Source organism: Loxodonta africana, chromosome 8, assembly GCF_030014295.1.
Source record: "Loxodonta africana isolate mLoxAfr1 chromosome 8, mLoxAfr1.hap2, whole genome shotgun sequence".
Taxonomy (NCBI): Eukaryota; Metazoa; Chordata; class Mammalia; order Proboscidea; family Elephantidae; genus Loxodonta; species Loxodonta africana.
In genome coordinates, this window is record NC_087349.1 from 32,574,250 (window position 1) to 32,599,101 (window position 24,852).

General features: G+C 41.1%; 1 long non-coding RNA gene across 33 annotated transcripts in view; it reads left to right on the top strand.

Moving 5' to 3' along the window:
• The window catches only part of LOC111749740 (uncharacterized), a 121,117-nt gene that overhangs the window by 13,960 nt on the left and 82,305 nt on the right, over window positions 1–24,852 (top strand). For all 33 annotated transcript variants that reach the window (XR_010322632.1, XR_010322638.1, XR_010322611.1 and 30 more), the window contains one exon: window positions 1–14,430. This exon is cut by the window's left edge. This is a non-coding gene — a long non-coding RNA (uncharacterized LOC111749740). The remainder of the gene's footprint in view (window positions 14,431–24,852) is intronic.

Sequence of the window (24,852 nt, forward strand, 5' to 3'; positions counted from 1 at the left end):
GTGCCAAATGAATGTAAAGAAATATCATTAAAGTACATTGTGGTTGTGACATCAGCAATCTGTCACTCATTTTCTTATGGTTGTTGTCTCTAGTGTAGCTGTCTAATACATTTATTGAGCTCCTACTATGTATTAACACTCTGCTAATCATCAGAAATGTAGCAATGAACAAAACAGACATGGTCCCTGCCTTCATAGAATTTACTGAGACACAGATAATAAATAATCATCCAAATAACTATATAATTACAATTTTAGTAAGTACAAAGAAGGAAAAGTACATATGTTGGGAAATAATTCTCAATGGGTGTCTCATATTTCTGTGTATATTGTAAACAGAACTGACTACCCTTTGTTCTGGACTATCTTTTTAAGGAAGTTTTCATAGCAGACAACCCTGAAAGAAATAGCTTTTCCCTCCAAAACAAAGCACAAGCATGTTTACTGACCATTATAAAAGACTCAGGTCCTGAAGCTCAGTGTTTCTCTCTCGTAATACACCCCACTGTATGTGCAGGCTTCCGTATGACTGTCTATGTTGCTTATGGGGCTTGGAAAAAAAACCACTGCCGTCGAGTCGATTCCTAACTCATAGTAACCCTAGCTTGGAGAGAAGGAAAACTAACACAAATATGCTGATGCTTCTGATACTTGATGTATTGTGAGTAATAGAGTTCTTTGTCTCTGCCACAGGGCCTGTTTTCTGCCAGCATCCATGAAACTGTAGCAGGCTAACTTACTGATTTCAAAGTAGGGCAGAATCGCAGACGCAGTATAAGAGGAGATCTACCCTGTGCTCCAAACTCACATATTCAATTGTCTTCTTGACACATCCTCTTAGATAGCTTATACCAAAAAACCAAACCCACTGCCATCAAGTCGATTCTGACTCATAGCGACCCTACAGGACAGAGTAGAACTGCCCCGTAGAGTTTCCAAGGAGCGCCTGGCAGATTTGAACTGTTGACCTTTTGGTTAGCAGCCATAGCATTTAACCGCTACACCACCAGGGTTTCCAGATAGTTTATAGGCATCTCAAACAAAGTGTTCAAACCTTGAAAGATTTTTGGTTACTTAAGACTTTTGCTCTCTTAGGATCCCTGCTATGTTATTACTGTCTGTGTCTCCAGTTCAAACTAGCAAGAAGGAGAATCTGATTGGTAGAATCAGTACCCATCATCTCTGCTAGGCAAAGATCTCATCCCACGTGGCCTAATAATCTACTATTAGATATATTTTTCTCAATAAATGAATAATAAATGACACCTACTATGAGGTAACATTCTGAAAATATTTTTTGATGTTAAAAATATATCTTTATACTTGAAAAGTTTATAAACTACCCTGTTATACATATTGTTTCAATGTTGGTAATCCTTAAAGTATCTTTGATGATTTTGAATGCTAAATTTATCTATGGAGATATGTTGAATGTATTCAGTACTGCTTCAGATAAACTTTATTCTGTTTATTAGAATCACTTTATGCTACTGTAAATCACCCTACATTTTATTGTGTTTGTCTTCACATATAAAATCCTATTGTGAGGTGAACAGGGAGTTTTGAGGAAGTTAAAAGTCTGTGCATTCAGGACTCATACATGTGTCTTTTGACTGCACATTCAGAATTCTTTGCATTGGCATGCAGAGCCTGCTGGGAGACAAGAAGATTCTGAGGCTTCCCCTTGGCTGGGCTGGACAAGAAGGCTGGGAGCCTTGGGCATGGAAACTGGATAAGTAGAGGGAAAAGAACAAGCAGGAAGTGGGAAAAGGCAGTTTTTTTTCTCCCTCAGCAGCTCACTGAAAAGAGAAACTAGGTTTCATCAGCAGAGTGAGTGAAACTGCGGGGAAGCCAGAATCTCAGTGGTTACGGCAAACCTCTTGCTGGTGCAGGCAGAGGTGCCAGCAGCCAGAAAGGTCTTTAACTCCAGGTTGACATGAGTCCTAGCCACCTGGGAAATCATGTCCAAACACTGGGAGATGTTTCTCAACCTGTCTCCAAGATACAGAGTGAAAAACACCAAAACCCAAATTCCTTGTCACCGAGTTGATTCCGACTCATAGCGACCCTATAGGACAGAGTAGAACTGCCCCATAGAGCTTCCAAGGGGTGCCTGCTGGATTCGAATGGCCGACCTTTTGGTTAGCAGCCGTAGCACCTAACCACTACATCACCAGGGTTTCCATACAGAGTGAAGGATGGTGGAATATTGGAGGTAAGATGACGACTAAAATGAAGGTCGGGCATGCCCCATTGTATTTTACAGTCTACCTTTAAAAAGGTTTCCTCTAAAAGTGCTATGAAGAGCATAAACAGGAGAATGAGATGGTGACTAGGGGAGACCAGGGAAGGCTTCTCTGAAGAGATGGCATTTAAGCTGAGGCCTGATAAGTGAAAATGAGCCAGCCATGTGATGGGGATTGGGAATAGCTTGCCAGGAAGAAGGAAAGAAATACAAAATGAAGAACTGGGTTAGGTTCTGCTTTAACTTTGGTAGTACTAAGTAACTTTCCCTTATAGCTACTATACAAGTGGAAAAGTGAACAGTTGTAAAAATGTGTTATATGTTGGAGAAATGGGTAGAATTTGGTGTACTTGGACAAAAATATGCAATAAGGTCACTTGTGACCTTGTCTTAGTCAACATTCAATGATATTTTCTTATGCCTTATTTTGTTTAATTTCTACCAAACACATTTCTTACATCTTTCCTTCTTCCAGACACTTCTTTTCCACTTTGTTTTCCCCTGTAAGGAGCCGTAGAAATTATCTAGACCAGCTGTTTCCAAACCTGACTACAATTTACAATTACCTGGGGATCTTGTTAAACAAAGACTCATCAGGTCTTGGGCAGGGTACAGGCATCTGCATTTTGATGCACTCCATGTGATTCCAGTGCAGCAGGTTTAGCACCATAATGTTTACCAGTGATTCCCAGACTATTAAGTAGAACATTGGTTCCAGGAGAAGTCATCAGTCCCCCATGAGTAAAGGATTATCTTATTAAATAATCTTGAGAAACTGTCTCAAATTCTCCTCTTGGCATTTCACAACCCATACTAGGATATCAAAAACTCAAGGAAGTAGTGATCTATAAAAGAATCTTTACATTTCATTTAACAACTAAACAAATGGACTCATTAGTGAAAGAAAGATGTTTTTCTTAGCTTCGCCTACAACAAACCAGTTGCCATTGAGTTGACTTCCAACTCATGGTGACCACGTGTGTGTCAGAGTAGAACTGTGCTCCATAGGGTTTCCAATGGCTGTCTTTTTTGGAAGTAAACCTCCAGGTCTTTCTTCCAAGGTGCCTCTGGGTGTACTCAAACCTCCAGCCTTTCAGTTAACCATTTATACCACCCAGGAGCTCCCTCACCTAGAATTGTTTTCCATAAACAATAGTATAAAAAGCATTGATCTAGAAAACCTGCCTTAGTGAACACCCACAAATATATATTTTAATTCTGTTAAGTGTAATTCTGGGCAAAATGCTACTTCATTTAAGAAAACAGTCCCAGGGAAGGAATCTAGTTCTACTTGCGGGTAAAGTTGTGACCAAATCTCACAAATGGCCCTGAACACCTTTCCCAAGCTGTTGACCTTTGCTCTTGTCTTTCCTCAGGTTCTATCTAAAAACCGTATGCTGACTCTCAAATTTACATTTCTAGATCAGTTCCTGTCCCACACATCTAGCTGTTTATACAACACCTTCACTTGGATGCCCTAGCCTGACTCTCCAAAGTAGAAAACAAAACTCATGTTCCTATCCAGTTTTTCAGTAAGGTTCCTCTCTTTTTTTTTTTTCTCTTTTTGACTTCCTCATTTGTGTTGGTGATGACCATTGCCCTAGTTATGTAAGCCTCAAAACCTTGTAGTAACCTTTGCTTCCTCATCCCTGCAGGAGATTCAAATTCTGTTACCAAGCATTGCTGAGTCCCTCAGAGCTGTTTCTCCCTGGCCGTTTTTACTGTTAGGGACTGTAGTTTTTTTTTACGTTACGTGTAGAAGATTTCAGTTATCTCCTGTTGGGATTTTCACTGCATGGGGTTTCTCTTCCCCCATTTTACCTTGCTCCTCTGCCATATTAAGGCTCTACACCGTTTTCTAATGATCTTTCAGATTAAGAGATATTTTCAATAAATAAGATCCCCCAGTAACTAGTCCCTAGAAATGGGACTAGTCTTTAGAAATAAGCAAGTTTCTTCTTCACTGTTCTCTAAGCTGTGCTTTCTGTTCCTGTTATACTTGACATGCTTTGTGACACTGCTGTTTCTTCCCACTTCTCCCAAAACCCTTCCTTCTCACTCTTAAATGAAATCCACTTACACCAGTAGTTCTCAAATATCAGTGCCTGTAAGAATTACCTGGAGAGCTTGTTAAAATACAGATTGCTGTACTCTACCCCCAGAGTTTCTTATTTAGCACCAAAAAACCCCAAACCCATTGCCATCAGGTCGAATCTGACTCATAGTGACCCTACAGGACAAAGTAGAACTGCCCTATAGGGTTTCCAAGGCTGTAAATCTTCACGGAAGCCGACTGTCACATTTTTCTCCTGCAGAGTGGCTGGTGGGTTTGAACTGCCAACCTTTTGTTTAGCAGCCAAGCAAGTAACTACTGTACCACCAGGGCTTGATAGTTTGTATTTCAAACAAGTTCCCAGGTGGTGCTGATGATGCTGGTTGGGGGCCACAGTTTTAGAACCACTGACTTAGACCAATAATTTTCGGCCCTGAGTTCTACTTTAGAGTCACTTGCTATGATGCTCCGCCCAGTTCTCCCTTCCAGGACTAAGGTACTCCTGCTTCCATCTGCTGATGGCTCATAGCTTAATGCCTCTCTGAGAATGCCCCTGTATACACCCTTGTAACCTCTACCCCAAACCCAAAACCAAATCCATTGCCATTGAGCCAATTCCTACTCTTAGCAACCTTATGGGATGGAGTAGAACTGCCCCATAGGATTTCCAAGGAGCAGCTGGTGGATTTGAACTGTGGATCTTTTGGTTAGCAGCCAAGCTCTTAACCACTGTGCCACTAGGGCTCCAGTCTCTACCCAGCTCAAGGAACAAAGCATTTCTAGCTCTTTGGAAAGATCTACCATGCCCTTCCAGTCAAGTCATCTAAGATTAGTTTTGCTTGTTCTCTTAACAATCAAATTATTCAGTATGTCCTCTTTTATATCTGGTGTCTTTCACTCAACAAAATGTCTGTGGGGTTCATCCATTTTGTTCCATGTGTCAATAGTTCATTCTTCTTTATTGTTATGTAGTATTCTGTTGTATGAATATACTGAAATTTATTTATGCATTCTCCTTTTAAGGAACATGTAAGTTGTGTTGTTTCCAGTTTGGACATATCATGAATATTTTTGCTTATGTGCTTTTTGGGGAAATGTGTACTCATTCTCTTGTGTGTATACCTAGGAGAACTGTGAAATGTAGGGTAGGTATATATTTAGCTTTAGAGGAATATGACAGTTTTGTAAAGTGGTTGTACCAATTTATATTCCCACCAGAAATGTATGAGAGTTCCAGTTGATTCAATTTTCCACCAACCCGTGCTGTGGTCATTAGTTTCACTTTTTAGTATCTGCTTGTGGTTTTACTGCGCATTTCCTGGATGGGTAATTATGCTGCGCACTTTTTCATATTCTTATTGGCCTTTTAGATATAATTTTTTGTGACACTATTCAAGTCTTTTACCCACTTAAATTTTTTTTCTTATTGATTTATAGGAATTCTTTTTATATTCCAGATATCAGTCCTTTCTTGGTTATTTGCATTGGTAATATCTTCACCCAGCCTGTGGCTTGTTTTTTCACTCGCCTAAGGGTGTCTTTTAGCCCTAATGCCCCAGTGGTTAAGAGCTCAGCTGCTAACCAAAAGGTCAGCAGTTTGGGAGTTTGATTTCACTGGCCGCTCCTTGGAAACCCTAAGGGGCAGTTCTTCTCTGTCCTATAGGGTCGCCATGAGTTGAAATTGACTCAGCGGCAACCGGTTAATGATGTCCTTTAATGATCAGAAGATTTTAATTTTAGTAAAGTCCAAGTTATTTATTTTTTTTCTTTTATGGTTATCTCTTTCTTGTCCTCTTTAAGAATGCTTTGCCTACATCTGAGGTCTTAAAAGATACTTATGTCCAGGACCCATCCCAGAAAATTAATTCAGGATCATGGGTATTTTTTAAAAGCTCCTCAGGTGGTTCTAATGTACAGCCAAGTTTGAGAACTGTTGACTTAGACTGGGACCCCTGGTGGTGCACTGGTTAAGAGCTATGGTGAGCTTCAGCTGGTAACCAAAAGGTCAGCAGTTCAAATTCACCAGCAGCTCCTTTGGAAATCCTATGGGGCAACTCTACTCTGTTCTGTAGGGTCACTATGAGTTGGAATTCACTTGATGGCAACGAGTTTGGTTTTTTGGTTTGGACTCAGACTGTGAGCTTCCTGAGGGTAGAGATGGTGAGTTGTCTTTGTTTATACAGCCCAGGATCTAGTGCCTGACACAGTGGTACACACACGATGATATTTGATGAATTTGATCCATCATTCCCAGGTCATCTCAAATTCCATCTTGTCTTTGAAATCCTTCCTTACCACGTTACTTCCAATGACTATTGTGCCCTGCATTTGTTTCCCTGTCCTCCCTCCCCTGAGAAGTAACTAATATGATTGATGAGCTGGAGAGAGTCCAGTAGACATTCCATTCCACCGATAGTTGGATAGTGAAAGTCAGGATTCCCCTTACTCTTTTTTTTTTTCTACCTGCTGCACAGATTAGTAAAAGGATGCCAGAGCTCTCCCTTGGCCTTTTTCCACATAGTTAGCAGAATAAACTTCACCTACAATTGGTTGGGGCTAGCACTAGGATGTCAAAGTTCAATGAGATTATGAGACCATCACTCAATATCTGAAACAAAACTGAATTGATTAAGGAAGGATTTCTTTTTTTTTTTTTATTGTACTTTAGATGAAGGTTTGCAGAATAAACTAGTTTCTCATCGAACAGTTAGTACACACATTGTTCTATGACATTGGTTACCTACCCCGCAATTTGTCAACACTTGCCATTCCCAACCTTGGGTTACCTACTACCAGCTTTCCTGTTCCCTCCTGCCTTCCAGTCCCTGTCCCAGGGCTGGTGCGCCCCTTTAGTCTTGTTTTCCATGGGCTTGTTCAATCATTGGCTGAAGGGTGAATCTCAGGAGTGGCCTCGTTACTAAGGTGAAAGGGCGTCTGGGGCCATACTCTCAGGGTTTGTCCAGTCTCTGTCAGGCCAGCAAGTCTGCGCTTTCTTTTTGAGTTAGAATTTTGTTTTACATTTTTGTCCAGCTCTGCCTGGGACCCTCTATTGTGCTCCCTGTCAGAGCACTCTGTGGTGGTAGCCGGGCACCATCTAGTTGTACTAGACTCAATCTTGTGGAGGCCATGGTAGATGTGGTCCATTAGTCCTTTGGACTAATCTTTCCCTTGTATCTTAAGTTTTCTTCATTCTTCCTTGCTCCCGAAGGGGTGAGACCAGTGGATTATCCTAGATGGCCACTCAGGGACTTTTAAGACCCTAAACGCTACTCACCAAAGTAGAATGTGGAACATTTTCTTTATGAACTATGTTATGCCACTTGAGCTAGATGTTCCCAGAGACCATGGTCCCCACAGCTCTCAGCCCCGCAATTTGGTCCCTCAGGGATTTCGGATGTGTCTGTGGAGCTACCATGACCTTGCCTTGTACAGGTTGTGCTGGCTTACCCGGTATTGTGTATTGTCTTACCCTTAAGGAAGGATTTCTGAGCAGAGCAGACTGCCGATTTATATAGGGTTTTTGGGAAGTGTGGGGTTTGGGGATTGCCAGATTTGCAGACGGTTAAGGGCAGTGGCATCATCTGTAGAAGCCTGGTTACTTAGGTGAGATTTGTTCTCACTGTATTCATTGGAGTGAGTCTGTGATTGGCTGACTCTCAGATGAGGGGCTGAAACTGATTGGTTGGCATGGAAAAGCAGCTCACCAAGGTGAGTTGTTTGTTGATTGAGTAAACGGGTTTCAAACCTGTTCTGAGGATGACTTATTGCCATGATTATAAGGCAATCAGAGGGTTTTCCAAGGAGTACGGAAATTTGTTTATATTTTCCCATTCAGTTTCATCGGTAATAAAGGTGGTATTGTCCTTTTATCATTTCTGGCATCAGCTGATTAGACCCTAGAGAAAGGAAGGCTGTGATTAGTGTCCCCAAACCTCCCCAGACAGGGAGGGGTGGGACTGACATAGGCTGCCTTAGAGCTGAAAGAAACTTGAGAATTAGTTCAGTTTAGCGGGTTTGCAAACATTAAAAAAAAAAAAAACTTTTAATGGTTAATTTTATGTGTAACATGGGTGGATTATGGTGCTCAATTGTTTTTTGGTAGTCTTGATGTTATAAAGTTATTTAGATATGATTAACATTTATAATCAGTTGACTTTAAGTAGATTATTCTCCGTAAAGGAAATGGCTTCACCTAATCAGTTGAAGGCATTAAGGGCAAAAGCTTAGGTTTTCCAAAGAAGGAAAGAATTCTGCCTCAGGACGGTGACATGGAAACCCTGCCTGAGTTTTTAGTCTGCTGGCCTGCACCACTGGCAAAGATTTTGGACTTGCCAGTCCCCATAATCGCATGAACCAATTCTTTAAAATAAATTTACTTCTTTCTCTGTCTGTATACTGTTGTTTCTGGTTCTCTGGAGATGCTTGACTGATACCACTTTAAGAGGAAAACTGAGGTGAAACCTTAACATATCTAAGAACTACTGTCCACCTCCCTCCTTAGCACATAATGAGAAAGCAGATGTTTTGATCCTACATCCCTACTAAGCTGGTGCCTCTGAAGCTGCTCTTTGGTGTCTCCTGCCCTTCTGTATTGATTCTAACTCCACCGTGCACTGTGGCTCACTCTGCTTCTGGTCACCTCCTTGAAGGCCTGGACAGGGACCCTGGTGGGATGCGGTCCCCTTGCCCTGGGCCCAGGGAGAGAGGAGAATATAGTGCTTCTACCCTGCCGTCCTTTCAGCCACCAGAGCACTGTCAGGCCACATGGTCAGGTATTCAGACTTAGAACACAGACAGGAAAGCTTAAAGAACCTTTTCCTGAGTTGACCAAGTTCAGCCTTTCCCTCCTTAGTCCATGGTTCTCTAAGTCTGAATTTTTTGGCCTAGTCTTGTGTGTCACAAACTTTAATATGCTGATAAATCACACAGGATCTCCTTAAAATGCAGATTCTGATTCAGTAGGTCTTGGGCGGAGATTGAGTTTTTGTATTTCTAACAAGTTCAAGTTGATGCCCATCCTGTTGTCCTGCCACCGCTGTTTGAACAGCAAGTTTCTCCTAACACCCAGGCAAGAGATTCATCAGGACAAGTGGTGAAGCTGCTGCTCAACTAAGTCACACATAGGGAATTTGGCATTCAAGATGGGTCAAGGTTGGCTTGGGCTCTACATACTGGGCCTCCTTGTGACCTTCTGCTAGTTGTGAGTTGTTGGCATCAGGGCCAAACACACACATCTGCTATGAGAAAAGCCTTTCCACAGACAGTGCTAAGTTTCTAAGAAGGATAAAATATTTTCCTAAAGGCCTTAAAATTGCAAAGCATCCCCCTTTCTGTGGTGCTACGTTAATATTCGGCACTGGAATTCATTTAATTTGTTCATTCCTCCCTGCTGCTTTCCAAACTATGCTCATTTGGATTTGTCATGAATAAAAGAAAAGGGGAAAATATTTTAATGTCTGCAGCCTTCATTACAAAAAGAGAAGCTTTGACACTCTTACTCCAGGAAGAACTTGATTACCTTTTTAGTCAAAAGCATGTAGTTCTGCTCAGTTGCCATCTACAGGTATTTTATTCTTATAGTTACAATAATATGTAAAACAGATGCAAATATGAAAAAATACGTAAGACAGGTGCCATGAGGGCCGGGGTCCTGCCTGCACAGCTTCTCCTGGCTACCTGCTGAGAGGCCTAAGACAGACACCTCTGAGGAATACCTGGGCTCCTGGGAACCTAATTTGTAAGGATCGGATCCACAGTCCCCATCACACTTTACAGGTAAGGAGTCAGAGGGCCAGTGAGTGTGACTGTGTCTTCTGTTTTTTAAATCAAGTAAAATTTGATGTGTTTACAGGCAGGCTTGCTGAATAGCACAGTTACTTGCCTTCCTTCCAGACAGAAAGGTGACTCATTTTGTTACTATGAATGGTTTTGATCCCAGAACCATGCCTCAATTTCCTGGAGAAAAAGGAAAGGCCGGAATGGAATTGTCAAGGCGAACAATATCTGGCTACCCTGGGAGAGATAATAATAGCACATATGTACAGAGAACATGGGTCAGACTTGGTGGTAAACACTTGACACATGTTAACTCTATATGTCAGTGCCATGAGGTGGGTGTCATCTGATCAGTGCTTAAGGCACAGAGAGTTCCAGCACCTTGGCCAGGGTCAGCCAGGTCCTCAGTTGTGGAGTCAGGCCATGAACCCAACCAGTCTTCCTCCATGTCTGGCTCTTAACCCCTCTGCTATGGGACTAGCTCTAAAAGTTCCCATCCCAGTATCAACATTTTCTCCTTTGGAAAACAGATTTTTTTCTCCTTTTTCTTTCACTCAGCTCCTGCTGCCTCTCCAAGGAATTCAGCTGTTTTCAACATCTTTTGTTGTGTAGTGATACTGGTCCCCTTAATCTTGCAAACTACATCCTCAGACAAGAACTTCAGGCCATAGACCACCTAATTGCTCCCCATTTTTGTGCTCATGGGTAGAGACCTGTGTTATACAATTGTCTGGGGGCCTCAGAGCAGAGTTCCTGGGGGCTGCTGTCAAGTCAGAGCCGGAGCCGGAGCCGGAGCCGGAGCCGGAGCCGGAGCCGGAGCTGGAGCCAGATTAAGGCTGTTTCTAGTGCTCAGAGCCCTTGCTGTCTATCACCCCATAGCCTTCCCCACTCAGGCCCACTCACCATGCCTAAACTATAGCCTGCATCCAGTACTGAGCGCACCCAACTTGACCCGTAAGTCAAGCTGCAACCCCGCCCAGACAGCTGTGCGACACCACCTGTTGATACCTTCCCCATCTATGGGAGGCAGTGAGTGTTGGAATAGAGAAGCAGCTTGGCATGTTTCTGTGCCAAGCTGCTTTGATTCTATACAGGTCCAATTACTTAGTAGCTTGGAGACGTTGAGTAAGTTATTTAAATCACCCGTGCCTCAGTTTTCTTATCAATAAAATGCAAATAATTATAATACCTACTTCATTTCCACCACTCCTTTATCAGCTTATCCTGCTGTGGTGACTTGTGTGTTGCTGTGATGCTGGAAGCTATGCCATTCATATTTCAAATACCAGCAGGGTCACTTATTGTGGACAGGTTTCAGTGGAACTCCTAGATTAAGACAGACTAGGAAGAAAGACCTCGCGATCTACTTCAGAAAGTTATCCAATGAAAACCCTAAAGATCACGATAGACTATTGTTTGATAAAGTGTTAGAAGATGACCTCCCGAGGTTTGAAGGTACTCAAAATAACACAGTGTCCACAACAATGAACCCAAGCATACCAAAAATTGTGAAGATGATGCAGGACCAGGCAACATTTCTTTCTGTTGTACGTGGGATCGTCATGAGTGGGAGCTGACTTGACAGCAACTAACGACAACCTCATTTAGCTGTGTAAAGAGTGAATGAGATATTACATGTAAAACTTAGAACGGTGCCTGGTCTATAGGGAAGAATAGTAGCTTTCACGATGATCAAAAAAACCCAAAACTGGTGGCATAATGGTTAAGTGCTACAGCTGTTAACCAAAAGGTCGGCAGTTCAAATCTGCCAGGTGCTCCTTGGAAACTCTATGGGGCAGTTCTACTCTGTCCTATAGGGTTGCTTTGAGTTGGAATCAACTCGACGGCAGTGCATTTTTTATGATGATATGGTTGGCAGCAGGAGAGAAGACAAAGTGACTTCCTATTATCATTTGGAAGCCCTGGTGGTGTAGTGATTAAGAGCTATGGCTGCTAACCAAGGGTCAGCAGTTTGAATTCATCAGCTACTCCTAGGAAGCCCTATGGGGCAGTTCTAGTCTGTCCTGTGGGGTTGCTATGAGTTGGAATTGACTCGATGGCAATGGGTTTTTTTTTTTGTTTTTTTTTTTAAATATCATTTGGGCATACATCAATGCTAGAATTCTTGTGGTATCTTTTACCACTTTAGTGGATCCCCTTCCATTGTTTAATCCAAGGAACACAAATCTTTTAGGACCCAGGATAAAAGTCCCCATCCACGCATACTCCCTGACAGTTGGGTGGGGACAAAGCAGAGGCCTGATTTGCAATACTAATTTCCTGGGAGTTGTCAAACTAGCTCACTCCGTGAAGCTGACTCCACTATGTCTGTTAATCATAATGGTTGGGGTTATACTACCAAATCACATCTGATTCACTGGTTTCAACTCCATCATCTGAAAACTCATTTATTACTCCACAGATAGACACTCCCACCCCTCTGCTCAGTTTTCTTTCTCATCCATACTCCACCAGGTAATACTTGGACTTTGTCTTGACTGAGCTTCTGTATCATTTCTAAATGATTCCCCTTACAGCTTGGCCTTCCTCCCCTACCCATTTCCTCTTCTTTTACAAAAAATTTTATTGTGAAAATATCATACATAAAATGGTACAGTACTGGACACTGTGGTATGCTGCCCGGATCCCCTCCAGGAGTGAACAGCTTAATCCCAGCTGCTGGGGGCTTGGCAGGTAAAGAGCCCTCAGTCGTAGCCCTCTGTGTGGATGGACTCAGTTGAAGAGAGCTGCTTTGCCCCAGGTCAGGTCCCTTTCCCAGGGTGCATGGAACCTGGAACATAGTATGGTCCATAAATATTCTTTTTTGGTTGGCACCTGTAGCTCTTAATCACAATGCCATCAGGGTTTCCATTTTGGCAGATAGATGAGAAAAAAATTTTTTTTTTTTTTTTAGAATAGTTTTAGATTTACAGAAAAATTGAGAAATGGTACTAAGAGTTCCCATATACCCTAAACCCAGTTTCCCCTATTATTAACATTAGTATATGTACAGGAAAGGGTTAACTTAGCAGACCTGGGTTACTGAAACTCTCTACATTCTCAAGAAAGGTCTGCCTTCAGGACTGGCCCTTCTGACTTCTAGGAGATGAGCTCTGAGCCCTTGGAATATTGTGCCTGATAAATGTTTTTGTATGCCTGATGTCTTGGGCCACAAGGCACCGGTTTGATCAGATAGTTTATGCCTAACAATATGATTTATGGTGAGTCCCTGTTTTTGTGCTGGAAGGCTAGAGTCTTAGTAGCTGAGTCCAGACATGCAGGTGCTGCATGTCTATGTGACTGATCCTCCAATAAAAGCCCTAAACACCAACGGTCAGGTAAGCTTATCTAGTTGGTAATACTTCCACATTGTCACACATCATTGCTGGGGGAATCAAACATGTCCGTGTGACTCCACTGGGAGAGAACACCTGGAAGCTTGTGCCTAGTCTCTCCTGGACTTCGCCCCATATGCCTTTTCCTTCTGTAGAATTTAATCTGTATCCTTTCACTGTATGTCTTAGTCATCTAGTGCTGCTATAACAGAAATACCACAAGTGGATGGCTTTAACAAAGAGAAGTTTATTCTCTCACTGTCTAGTAGGCAGGCTACAGTTTCAAATCCAGGGCGTCAGCTCCAGGGGAAGCCTTTCTCTCTCTGGTGGCTCTGGAGGAAGGTCCTTGTCATCAGTCTTCCCTTGGTCTGAGAGCATCTCAACACAGGAACCTCAGGTTCAAAGGATGTGCTCTGCTCCCAGCACTGCTTCCTTGGTGATGTGAGATTTCTATGTCTCTTGCTCGCTTCTCTCTTTTATACCTCAAAAGATATTGGCTTTAGATACTACTTAATGTTGTAGACCTCATCCATATAACTGCCACTAATCCATCTTATTACATCATAGTAATAGGATTTACAACATATAAGGAAATCACATCAGAAGATAAAATAGTAGACAATCATGCAATCATACAAGGGCATCATGACCTATCCAAGTTGACAGGTATTTTTTGGGGACACAATTCAATCCATGACACTGTATAAACTGTAACTGTGAGTATAACAGCTTTTCTAAGACTTGTAAACTCTTCTAGTGAATCATCCAGCTGGAGGGTGGTCTCGGGGACCCTCAACACAGTACAGTACATTTGTTACAATTGATGAACTAATATTGATGCATTTATTATTGACTGAAGTTCTTATTTTGCTCAGATGCCCTTCGTTTTCATCTAATGTCCTTTTCCTCTTTCAGGGTCCAGAATACCACATTACACTTAGTCATCACATCTCCTTAGGCTCCTCTTGGCTGTGACAGTTGCTCAGGCTTTCCTGGTTTTTGATGATCTTGACAGTTTTGAGGTACTCGTCAGGTATTTTTAGAATGTCTTTCAATTGGAACTTGTATAATATCTTTCTCATGATAGAATGGGGCTATGTGTTTTTGAGAGGAAGAACACAGAGGTAAAGTGCCCTTTCATCATATCATTTCAAGGGTACATACTATCAATATGACTGATCATTGCTAATGTCAACCTGGAGGTTTGTCAGATTTCCTACTGTAGGATTACTCCTTTGTTGCCTCTTCCGTAGTGAGACCCTATGATGATTCCACTTACTCTTAAGGAATGGAGTAGCTGCATGAATTATTTGGAATTCTTCTGCGTAGGAGATTTGTCTCCTGTCCCCTATTTATTTATGCAATTATTACTTATAATCACTTCTACAATTATTACTTATATTTATGTGTATTTACTTTTTACTTTGGGCTAAAATCCAATACCACTTCTTTTATTGTATTGCTCAAATTGTTACAGCATTGGTCACTGGGAGCTCTTTCAGATGGCTACTGTGTCCCTTTGACATACACCCATCATTGTGGGTTTTCTGTTTTTAGTATTTTCTTACTTTTTGGCATTATAAGATACTCCTGGCTCATCTATATATTGCATGACCCAGTTCTAGAATCAGCGATTTCTCCAAGGAGCTCCAGCAACTTGTACTGGAGAATGGTATTAGAATGCAAGATCTGGGTGCTAGTTGTGCAGAGAGATTTTTTGGTTACTGCTTTCTCTAACTTTATGTTGGATAAGGCCTAAGGCTAAAGTTAAGCTTCTTCTAGGCCAGTGAAAAAAGGGGTACTATGAAGTGATTTATTTATTGGATTAGTTGTATTTCTACTGGAAAAACAAATGGAAGGAAAAGCAACTAAAATTTCACAGAGTTTTTGATTCCTGCAGTTTTTCTTTCCATAGACATGAATATGTATTCCTGTAGAATAGGGGTTTTCAATTGTGACTGCTCATTAGAATAACTTAGGGACCTCTTAAAAATATCAGTGTCTACCCGTCCCTGGAAATTCTGTATAATTGATTTGATGTGGCATAACTGTTTTTTAAATGGTCCACAAGTGAGTCCAATGTGCCAGTAGAACCGAGAATCACTGTTATAACTAGGTGGTGATTGTTTGGGTCCACGTGATTATAATTTTATATTGTATAATGGAATAGTTTTAAATTGATTGCTTATATGTTCATCAAGGTAAACTGAAATCAAGGAAGACATAAAATAACAATAAACTTGAAGGAAATAGTAAAGCACACCTTATTTCAGATGCTTCTCTTTATGAAGAGGTTGTCTCATCCAACGAGAGATCACCTTTCTCAATGATCCTGAAAATAAATAGCAGTCCATTCCTCAGCAGGGCTATCTGCCCTTTCATTTTTCAGGGTGATACTCTCTCAGCTTATCTCCATATTCTACAGCTTTCTATGTTCTTTAGCATTCTATGTGCAATCATGATAGGTTCAAGACCAAGTGAATTATACATGTCCAGACCGTCTCCTCTAATTTTCATCGAATTAGGTTATATTTTAGTGTAATAGGTTTTTGGTCATCTCATATTTATCTGAAAACAAAACACAAGAAAACAACTCAGCTCCCTCCTAGGCTACCTTCAGTATGCATGTCTCCTTCTCTCAGGTATCGTCTTACTAAACCTCCACTCCTGAACAAATCAACAAATTAAACCAGACTAAGCAGGTGAATCATTTCTGAGGTAGTGGAGTCCCGTTACAATCCTCAGAACCACCGTGATAAAGGTCAGCAGTGTGATTAATGGGCAATTACTAGGATATTAGAACCTTTGGAAAAGTAATGAACAATTTCATTACAGTGGGGCTTCTTTTGAGAATTTTGTCTCTCTATTAAGAATTTTCCTATAGGGTCACTATGAGTTGGAATCGACTCTATGGCCCTGTTTTTTTTTTTTTTTATTAAGAATTTGGCAGCAACAGTAAAAATATTCTTCATTCCAGAAGAAGAGAAACTATTATTAATGAAGAATATGAAGAATACTTTTCTGAGACTTTCTACACATGTAAAAATGTGTATGATACCTGCCCATATACATTCTGTTTATGATTTGAAGACCACTAGGAGTCTTTGAATCAACACTGCCTGAATTCAGATATTTGGCTCCATCACTTATTTTGGGCAAATTCCTTAATGTTACCAGCCTCAGTTAACTCATCTGTAGAATGGGATAACAATATCAGGCTGAAATATGAAATTGCCATTTCTATAGGTCAAAACCAAACAAGTATCAGCAATTTCTTATAGTTAACCTAGTAGTTCCTATTTCACAAGGTTCTTGAGAGGATAATGACAAGTGCTTGGCACATGCCTGGCACTTAGTAAGCACTCAGTATATATCAGTCATCATTCAGGAACACTATTTTCTCTGCAAGTTTTGAATATGGGACACCACAATTTAGACAAACTACTGTTATCATGGTTGGACATGACAGATGACAGGCCCACTCCTGGTATGTCATGTACTGTAAGTTTAACCAGTTGTTGTCGTGTGCTGTGTAGTCAATTCCTACTTATAGGAACACTATAGGACACAGTACAACTGCCCCAATGGGCTTCCTAGGCTGTAATTTTTACAGGAGTGGATGACCAGGTCTTTTCTCCCACTCAGTGGCTGGTGGGCTCGAACCTTTCAATTGGCAGTGAAGCATTTAACCATTGTGCCACCAGAGCTCCTTGAGTTTAACCTAGTCCTGCCTGAAGTAGAGAGAGGAAGGGCGGTAGAGTGGCATAATGAATGCTTCATGGTTTGAGGAGCACCAAAAGATTTCGCTCACCAAAAGCCTCTTACTAACCACTGTGATAACCACTCTGCACTGGTAAAAATCCTCATTTAGGCATTGCATCTCCCAGAATCCACTTAAAAAATTCAAATAGCACTATGAAAACAACACTTCGAATATGATGTTAAATGAAAAATGCAAGATGCAAAATTGTGTAGGATCTCGATTTTGTAAATATATACACATACAAAGAAATTGAGGGAAAAACTGATGGAAAAAAAAAAAAGACTGCGTGAAGTGAAGATGAGAGGTATGTGAGGGCTCAAAATCAAACTTCTCGCTTTCCAAGCTTGCATTAAGCCAGCTCATTGTGTAAACAGTATCAATAACTTCCTTTGAAAAGGAAGAACAGAAGAAAGGAGAAATGATAAAAACTTGTAACTGAAATGAAATTTTTAGTCAGGGTTACAGAGTCCATCCCTCTTGACTTTATGTGGCAAATACTATTTTTCATGTTATCTTATATAATCACAAATAGATTTTGCAAAAGAAGCCTTATGTCAGTAAATTATATTTCTTTTTTTGGAACAGAAGGGAAAGCAGCCCTACTGACTTGAATGAGGGCCAATTCATGCTCACTTTAAATGACTGATTTACAGAAAAATCGCTATGAGAATCTGCTAAGTCCTTGATAACAAAAAGCCAAGACATTAGCAAAAGTTTGCTTCTTGCAAAGAAGATGCAGGCACACAGGTCGAATCTGTAGTCTCATGTCATGCTTGTAATAGAGAGATGTTTGGTTTATGTGCTTCTTGTATTCTACACGTCGTTTCTCACTTCCTGAAGTGAGGGTAGAGGGCAGCTGCTTTCCTCTTTACCTCTTCCTGTCTCTGTCTAGTTTTCTCTACCAGTAGTATTATTTTTATTGTGATAAATACATATGGGACAAAACATTTGCCATTTACACGTTCTTCACACGTACAATTTAGTGACATTGATTTTGTTCATCATATTCTGCAACCCACACCATTACTTATTGCCAATTTTTTTCCATCACCCCTCGTAGAAGCTCAGTGTCCCCTAATGCATGAGTTCCCTTTTCCTCCTCCCTCCCACTCACCTGTGGTAACCACTAATAAATTTAGGTCTGTATTCACTTGCCTATTCTAGATATTTCATATAAATGGAATCATGTGAGTAACTTGTTTCTCTCAGAATGATGGTTTCAAGGTTCATCTATGCTCCCTATATTATTAATTTTTTAAACTTACTGCTTCTATTTTCACACTTTGCCCACCTTTCTCCTCATTTTGCCCATGAAATTTTTAGTAAAATTAGGTATCTAAATTATTCATTAGAAATAAAGTGAAGACAAGAAAAAGTTCATCTAACTAGGAAAAGAGCAAACTAAGGAATAGTTAAGAGTTGTCTGGAGGAAGGAGTATGCCTTCAGAGGACCATATGTGGTCACTCATTTCTCTTTGTCTCTCAGCTACTTCCACATAAGCACAATTTCCCATATATTCCCATATATATCAACCCCCATGTAACCTATGGTCCGTACCACACTACTTAGCTTTCCTTTCTATACATGTAACTTATCTTTACAACAGGGCATCTTAATGGCCCTGAGTCACCAGCTGCATGAGGGTGAAGTTAGACAACAGCCTTCTGAAGTCCTATGTCCGTAAGCAGATAAAAGCTCCTTAAACGTCATGGAACACTGGGTCCTCCACTTAGTAACTGCATGACCTTGGGAAGTTACTTAATGCCCACGTGTCTTAGTTTCCCTTATCCATAAATGAGGATGATAAAGTACCTACCTTATAAGGCTGTTAATGAGAAAATACCTGTCAAACTCACAGAAAAATGCTTGTCCCAGAATGGCACTCAATAAATGATGACGATTATGAAAATGATGATGATGCAGGAAATGGTCAGGAACACTTAAACAGATTTCAAATATCTCTCTTATTTGCCTGGACGCCATAAGTGTCAGTGGAAAGAACTTGGTCTCTGACCATATTTGGTGTTCAGTTGTGTAGAGGATGTGTTTAGGGAAGCCATGTTAAAGGGAGACAATAGGATCTCTGAAATAAAAGTCCTTATAAGGGAATAGGGAGTCTATTATGATAGGCTACAGTGAGGTCGAAGTCTGAGTTAGAAGGGAGAAAAAGGTTTCAAATATAATGTGAACCCTCCCTGACTCGTTGTCTAGCTCACCAGTTTGCTGTATATGAAAGAACTTATCTTTAGGGCCCCAGAAACTCTGTTGTAGGGATTTTGCTACAAGAGCTTAACAGAAAAAAGAGAGGTATTTCCTTCCTATTAGAGAGCCAACTGTCAGAGATCCAATAAGGTACAGGTGGTGCCAGAGGAGAAACCACACATCCCAGGATGCATTGGAGGGTGGGAGGAGGTCATTGTGAGCAGGCGAGTGACCTGGTTGGAAAGGTGATGAGGTCACTAAGTCACAGGCAGAATGGTGACGGTGATGCAGAAGCGTCGACAGTGGTGTGGACAGGGGCCTGAGTGGAGTGTTGGCAACATGGTCAGCTGATGAAGGCAGTGTCATGTGGCCAACAGAGAGGGGCAGACTCTAGAGGAAGACAGGGCTGAGCAGGGGCAGACTCTAGAGGAAGACAGGGCTGAGCAGAGGCGCTGCCTTAGCTTCCTAGTGCTGCTGTAACAGATACCATAAGTGGGTGGCTTTAAAGAACAGAAATTAATTTTTTCCTGATTTTGGAGGTGAGAAGTCTAAATCCTGGTCTTGATCATGTTGATTCTTTCTGTGGGCCTCTCTCCTTCTTTCTGGCATCTCTGATAATGTTTGGTGTTCTTTGGCTTGTAGACATGCTCTCACTTGGCATCTGTCTTCCCTCTGTTTGTGTGTCTGTATCTATTCTGCTTTTTGTAACTCTTAAGTTATACCACCCTTTCTGGTATGACCTAACTGATATAAAAAAAGAAACCCTTGTTTCCAAAACAGGGTTGTATTTATTATAAAAGAAAAAACAAAGCAAAACAAAACCTGTTGCCGTCAAGTCGATTCGGACTCATAGCGACCCTATAGGACGGAGTAGAACTGCCCTATAGAGTTTCCAAGGAGCGCCTGGTGGATTCGAACTCCCAACCTTTTGGCTAGCAGCAGTAGCACTTAACCACTACACCACCAGGGTTCCCTGTATTTATTACAGGTACCAAAAAAAACCCAAACCAAACCACTGCAGTCGAGTCAATTCCGATTCGTAGTGACCCTATAGGACAGAGTAGAACTGCCCCATAGGGTGTCCAAGGAGAACCTCATGGATTCGAACTGCTGACCTTTTGGTAAGCAGCCAAGCTCTTAACTACTACACCACGAGGGCTCCATTATAGGTACAGGGATTAGGATTTTAACACATATTTTGGGGGAAAAAATTCAGTTGGGGAACACAGGCACTATGGAGTGTCGGGCAGGTGTCTACCTCCCCATCCTTGGAAATTCCCAAGGAGACATAGACACAGACACACAGACACACACACACACACACACACACGCAAACACAAAAAGCTGAGGTTCTGCTACTAGGCAGATGAAGGCTATTTGTTCAGTAAGCATAACCACTGAAGGACCTTACCAGTTTCAACCAATTGATAGAGTTTGGAGCAATGAGTTTCACGCTGTGTTCCATTGAGGCCTCTGTGTTCTGTGGATCTCTCAGTAGCTTGGCTGCAAGAGGGGTGGTGAGGGCCTGGTGGAGGGAGGGAGGGAGAAAGAGTAGCAGAAGTGCCAAGTGCCTGACTTATACTTCTATTTTCAACCAGAGTAGTTCTGCTTTACATGTTAGGCTTCTACTTAAGATTTTGGAAGAGTTAAGAGTACCGTGATGAAAAATAAGTTTAAACAGCACACACTTAGTGGACTTTGGGGTTACATGGAAATATATGCCATTGGGACTCTGTAAAAGCTGGGAACTCTGACCTCTAGATATCCCTTAGAGAAAGTCAGACTGCTGCCCGAAGTCTGCTTTAGCTTTTTCAGGCTTGAGGCAGGCAGCAGCCTATTGAGTCTGCCAGCTGCAGTAAACACATCTCAAAGCTGTCTGAGGGCTCTCCTTGAGGACCCCCCTCACTGGGTTTGCGGTTAAAAGGCAACAGCTCTTTTCAAATAAAGCTATTTACCAATTTTCTCCCCTTCCTCCCTTCTCTGACCACTTATTATATTCAGAGATATAAAGAATAATGGAACGTGTTCTAAATTTTAGTTGCAAATTCTGCCTTGGGGGTGGAGCGGGATATATTTTACTTAAATTTTATATTATGATACCTGTTAGATTGGTGAATAAACTTGAGAGGATGAGTCCCAGTGTAACATCCTGCTAAATTTTGACTTCCTACAGTCCGGTCCATATAGGATTCAAGTCTTTAAGATTTAGGTATTAATGTTGATGGGATGAAATCTATGAACTGGGTGGTAAAGACAGAGACAGTCAAATCACAGTGTTTTTAAAATTTATTTCACATATATTATTCTCATCTCCTCAAGAAGATTGCAAGTTTCAAGACGGCAATGGCCAGTCTTTCTGTATCTTTGATATGTTCCATGGTGTTTCTAATAGTCAGGGTTCTCTCTCTCTCTCTAATGTATAACATATATTTTTGAGGAATTAGTTAATATATATTTTACATGTTCACCAGATTACTATTTCATTAGGTGCATTGGAAATGATGTTGAAGACCATCATCATCTTTGTTATTATCTTTGAGAAGCATTAATCAATTCTGTGAATTCTACGTAGAGTCAGTCACTGCTTTGTGGGAGCTCACAATCAAAGATAGATTATAAGTAAAGACATATCAGGTCTAAATCAAAGGTAAAGGTACTTTAGAATATGTAAGAATATATAAGGTATTTACTCATTCACATCAGGTCTAAATCAAAGGTAAAGGTACTTTAGAAATGGAAGCCCATAAGACTGAGGACTTAAGACGACCAACTAGTTCTTCTGCTCTCAAGATGATGTAGGTCTCTGGTTCATTTCGCCCTTTCTGTCTCTTGGGCTCTTAGTTATCGTGTGACCTTGTTGTTCTTCATTCTCCTTTGATCCAAGTGGGTTGAGACCAATTGTAACTGATCATTTTTAAAAGTGGTAAATGGAGCAAAAGAAAATATGAATATGTAAGAATATATAAGGTATTTACTCATTCACATCAGGTCTAAATCAAAGGTAAAGGTACTTTAGAAATGGAAGCCCATAACACTGAGGACTTAAGACGACCATGCAGCTACTGGTTATGTGAAAGGCAGCAGTCAGCTCTCACTTGGAAGTGGCAGAGCTTGGGTCCATTTTATTTTAAGGATTGGCCTGTATTAGGATACCATTGGAGGCTGGATCAGAGGAAAGGACCCTGGGATATGCTGATGGTAATAAGTATTGTTACCATCAAATTACTCTTCAAGAGTATTTTTCAGGCAGTAAGTCATAGCTTTTTAAAACCTTATATGTGCCCTTTATAAAACGAAGGTTTCAGTAAATCATTGTACTTGATAACAATATTGGAATCTATCCTGTATCTAGGTATCCCTGGTGGCACAATGATTAAGCACTCAACCGCTAACTGCAAGGTTGGTGGTTCAAACCCACGCAGTGGCTTCTTGGGAGAAAGACCTGGTAATCTGCTTCTGTAAACACAACAACCAAGAAAACCCTAAAGGGCAGTTCTACTCTGTCACGCAGGGTTGCTATGAGTTGGAATCTTCTCCATGGCACACAATAACAGCAACAACATCCTGTATCTGGCAAAGAGAACTTTATTTTGTATAACAACCATCTGCTGATCAGACTTTACCATAATCTCTCCATTTCCTGCATCCTATGTTGCCATTTGTTTCTGTCTCAGGAGTGATCGATCTTCCTGTTAATTTCATACTTTTGGCTGTTAGAATCTGCTCTGCTTGGGTGTGGTAAGTACAGGAAGTTTTGGGTTCATCTTCTTTCTTGCTCTTTTTCAAGAAAAACATTTCATTATTGTGGGGGTTTTCCCCTAGTTCTGACATTTTGGCAGGAGTCTTGGTTTTCTAAGATTTTCTCGCACTTTCATTAAAGATGCAATGTAGGGTAATCCCATTCAATTAGAACTCATATGTTGTTAACTGCCATGGAGTTGGCCCCCAACTTATGGTGACCCCATGCACAGTGGAATGAAATGCTGCCTGGTCCTGGACCAACTTTGTCATCAGTTGGTGGATCAGACCTTTGTGATCCATAGGTTTTTCATTGGCTGATTTTTGGAAGTAGATCACCAAGCCTTTCTTTCTAGTCTGTCTTAGTCTGGAAGCCTCACTGAAACCAATTTAGCATCATAACAACATGCAAGCCTTCACTGACAGATGGTCAGCTATGCATGAGGTGCATTAGTCAGGAATCAAACTGGGGTCTCCCGTATGAAAGGTGAGAATTCTACCCCTGAACCACCAATGCCCCCATCAAGTTTCATATAAAATGCTGTAAATGAAGTCCACCCCAAGCTAGGAGGCCTATGTATTGCTTTTAAACTTCAACACTTTTGCAGGGCATTAGCTCATGAGTCCTCACTCTGTAAAGTAAGCAGAAAACAAAGACTGCTTATCTTTAGGGAACTGAGAGTAGTCTTGAGTGCTAGAGACTCAAATTTGAATGTTAACTCTTATGAAAAAAGCTCCGTGTCTTTTAAGAAGTGATTGCTCTGGTTTCTTCATATACAATTTTCCATCCCCACATTTTTGTGTAAAAAGCAAGGCCTGCCTTAGTCAAAAGCAGACTGAAATTTGCCTCCAGTCCTTTCCTTCCCTTTTCAGACTTCCCCTCTAACTTGGCCTCCTGTGTCTTCTCCTTCCCCATTGAGTACTGGTCTCTCTTTGAAAATTGCAATCCACTGGAAAAAACATAATGATTTTAAATCTGGGTTGATCTAAGAACTAACACAGCCAGCAGAATAATGAGAATTAATTTTTGAATGGGAGAAACCTCAGGTGCTTTTTAACAGAGATTTTATAAAGATGAAATGCTAACTCTTGTTGTTGTTAGTTGTCGGCAAGCTGGTTCTGACTGATGGTGATCCTATGTGTGCAGACTAGAACTGCACTCCACAGGGTTTTCAAAGCTCTGACCTTTTGGAAAAAGATCACCAGCCACCACTCCCAAGGAACCTCTGGGTAGATTCGAACCACCAACCTTTCAGTTAGTAGTCTAATGCTTAACCATTTGCACCATTCAGGGACTTCTGTGCTAACATTAATGGCAGGAAAACCAGGCCTCAGGATAGTTTTGTATTGGCAGGAGAGGCCTTATGTTGTAGTTGAGATGTACATCCTACTTTGGTCTTTCAGATAATTTAGGAACTAAACGTTAAAAAAAAAAAAGGTTTATATTTATACTGCACTTCTGCAGTTACCACGGGCTATTGTGCAACAGTTCTGTGCAGTTATTAGTGTTCACAGTATTTTCAGGGCCCATCTAAAGAACATCATGCATCCCTCTTCCCTTTGGCATCTGCACAGTTGATCTGTATTTCCAAGGACTATTAAAAGAACTGATTTGTGTACATGGTCCAGAAATTTCAATATAATCCAGAGCTCTCATAATAAGGAGGCTGCTGGCTATTTTTGTTTTCTGGAATCAAGATAAGACGCATACAAAATAAAAGATCTTGTTGACTGGCAGTT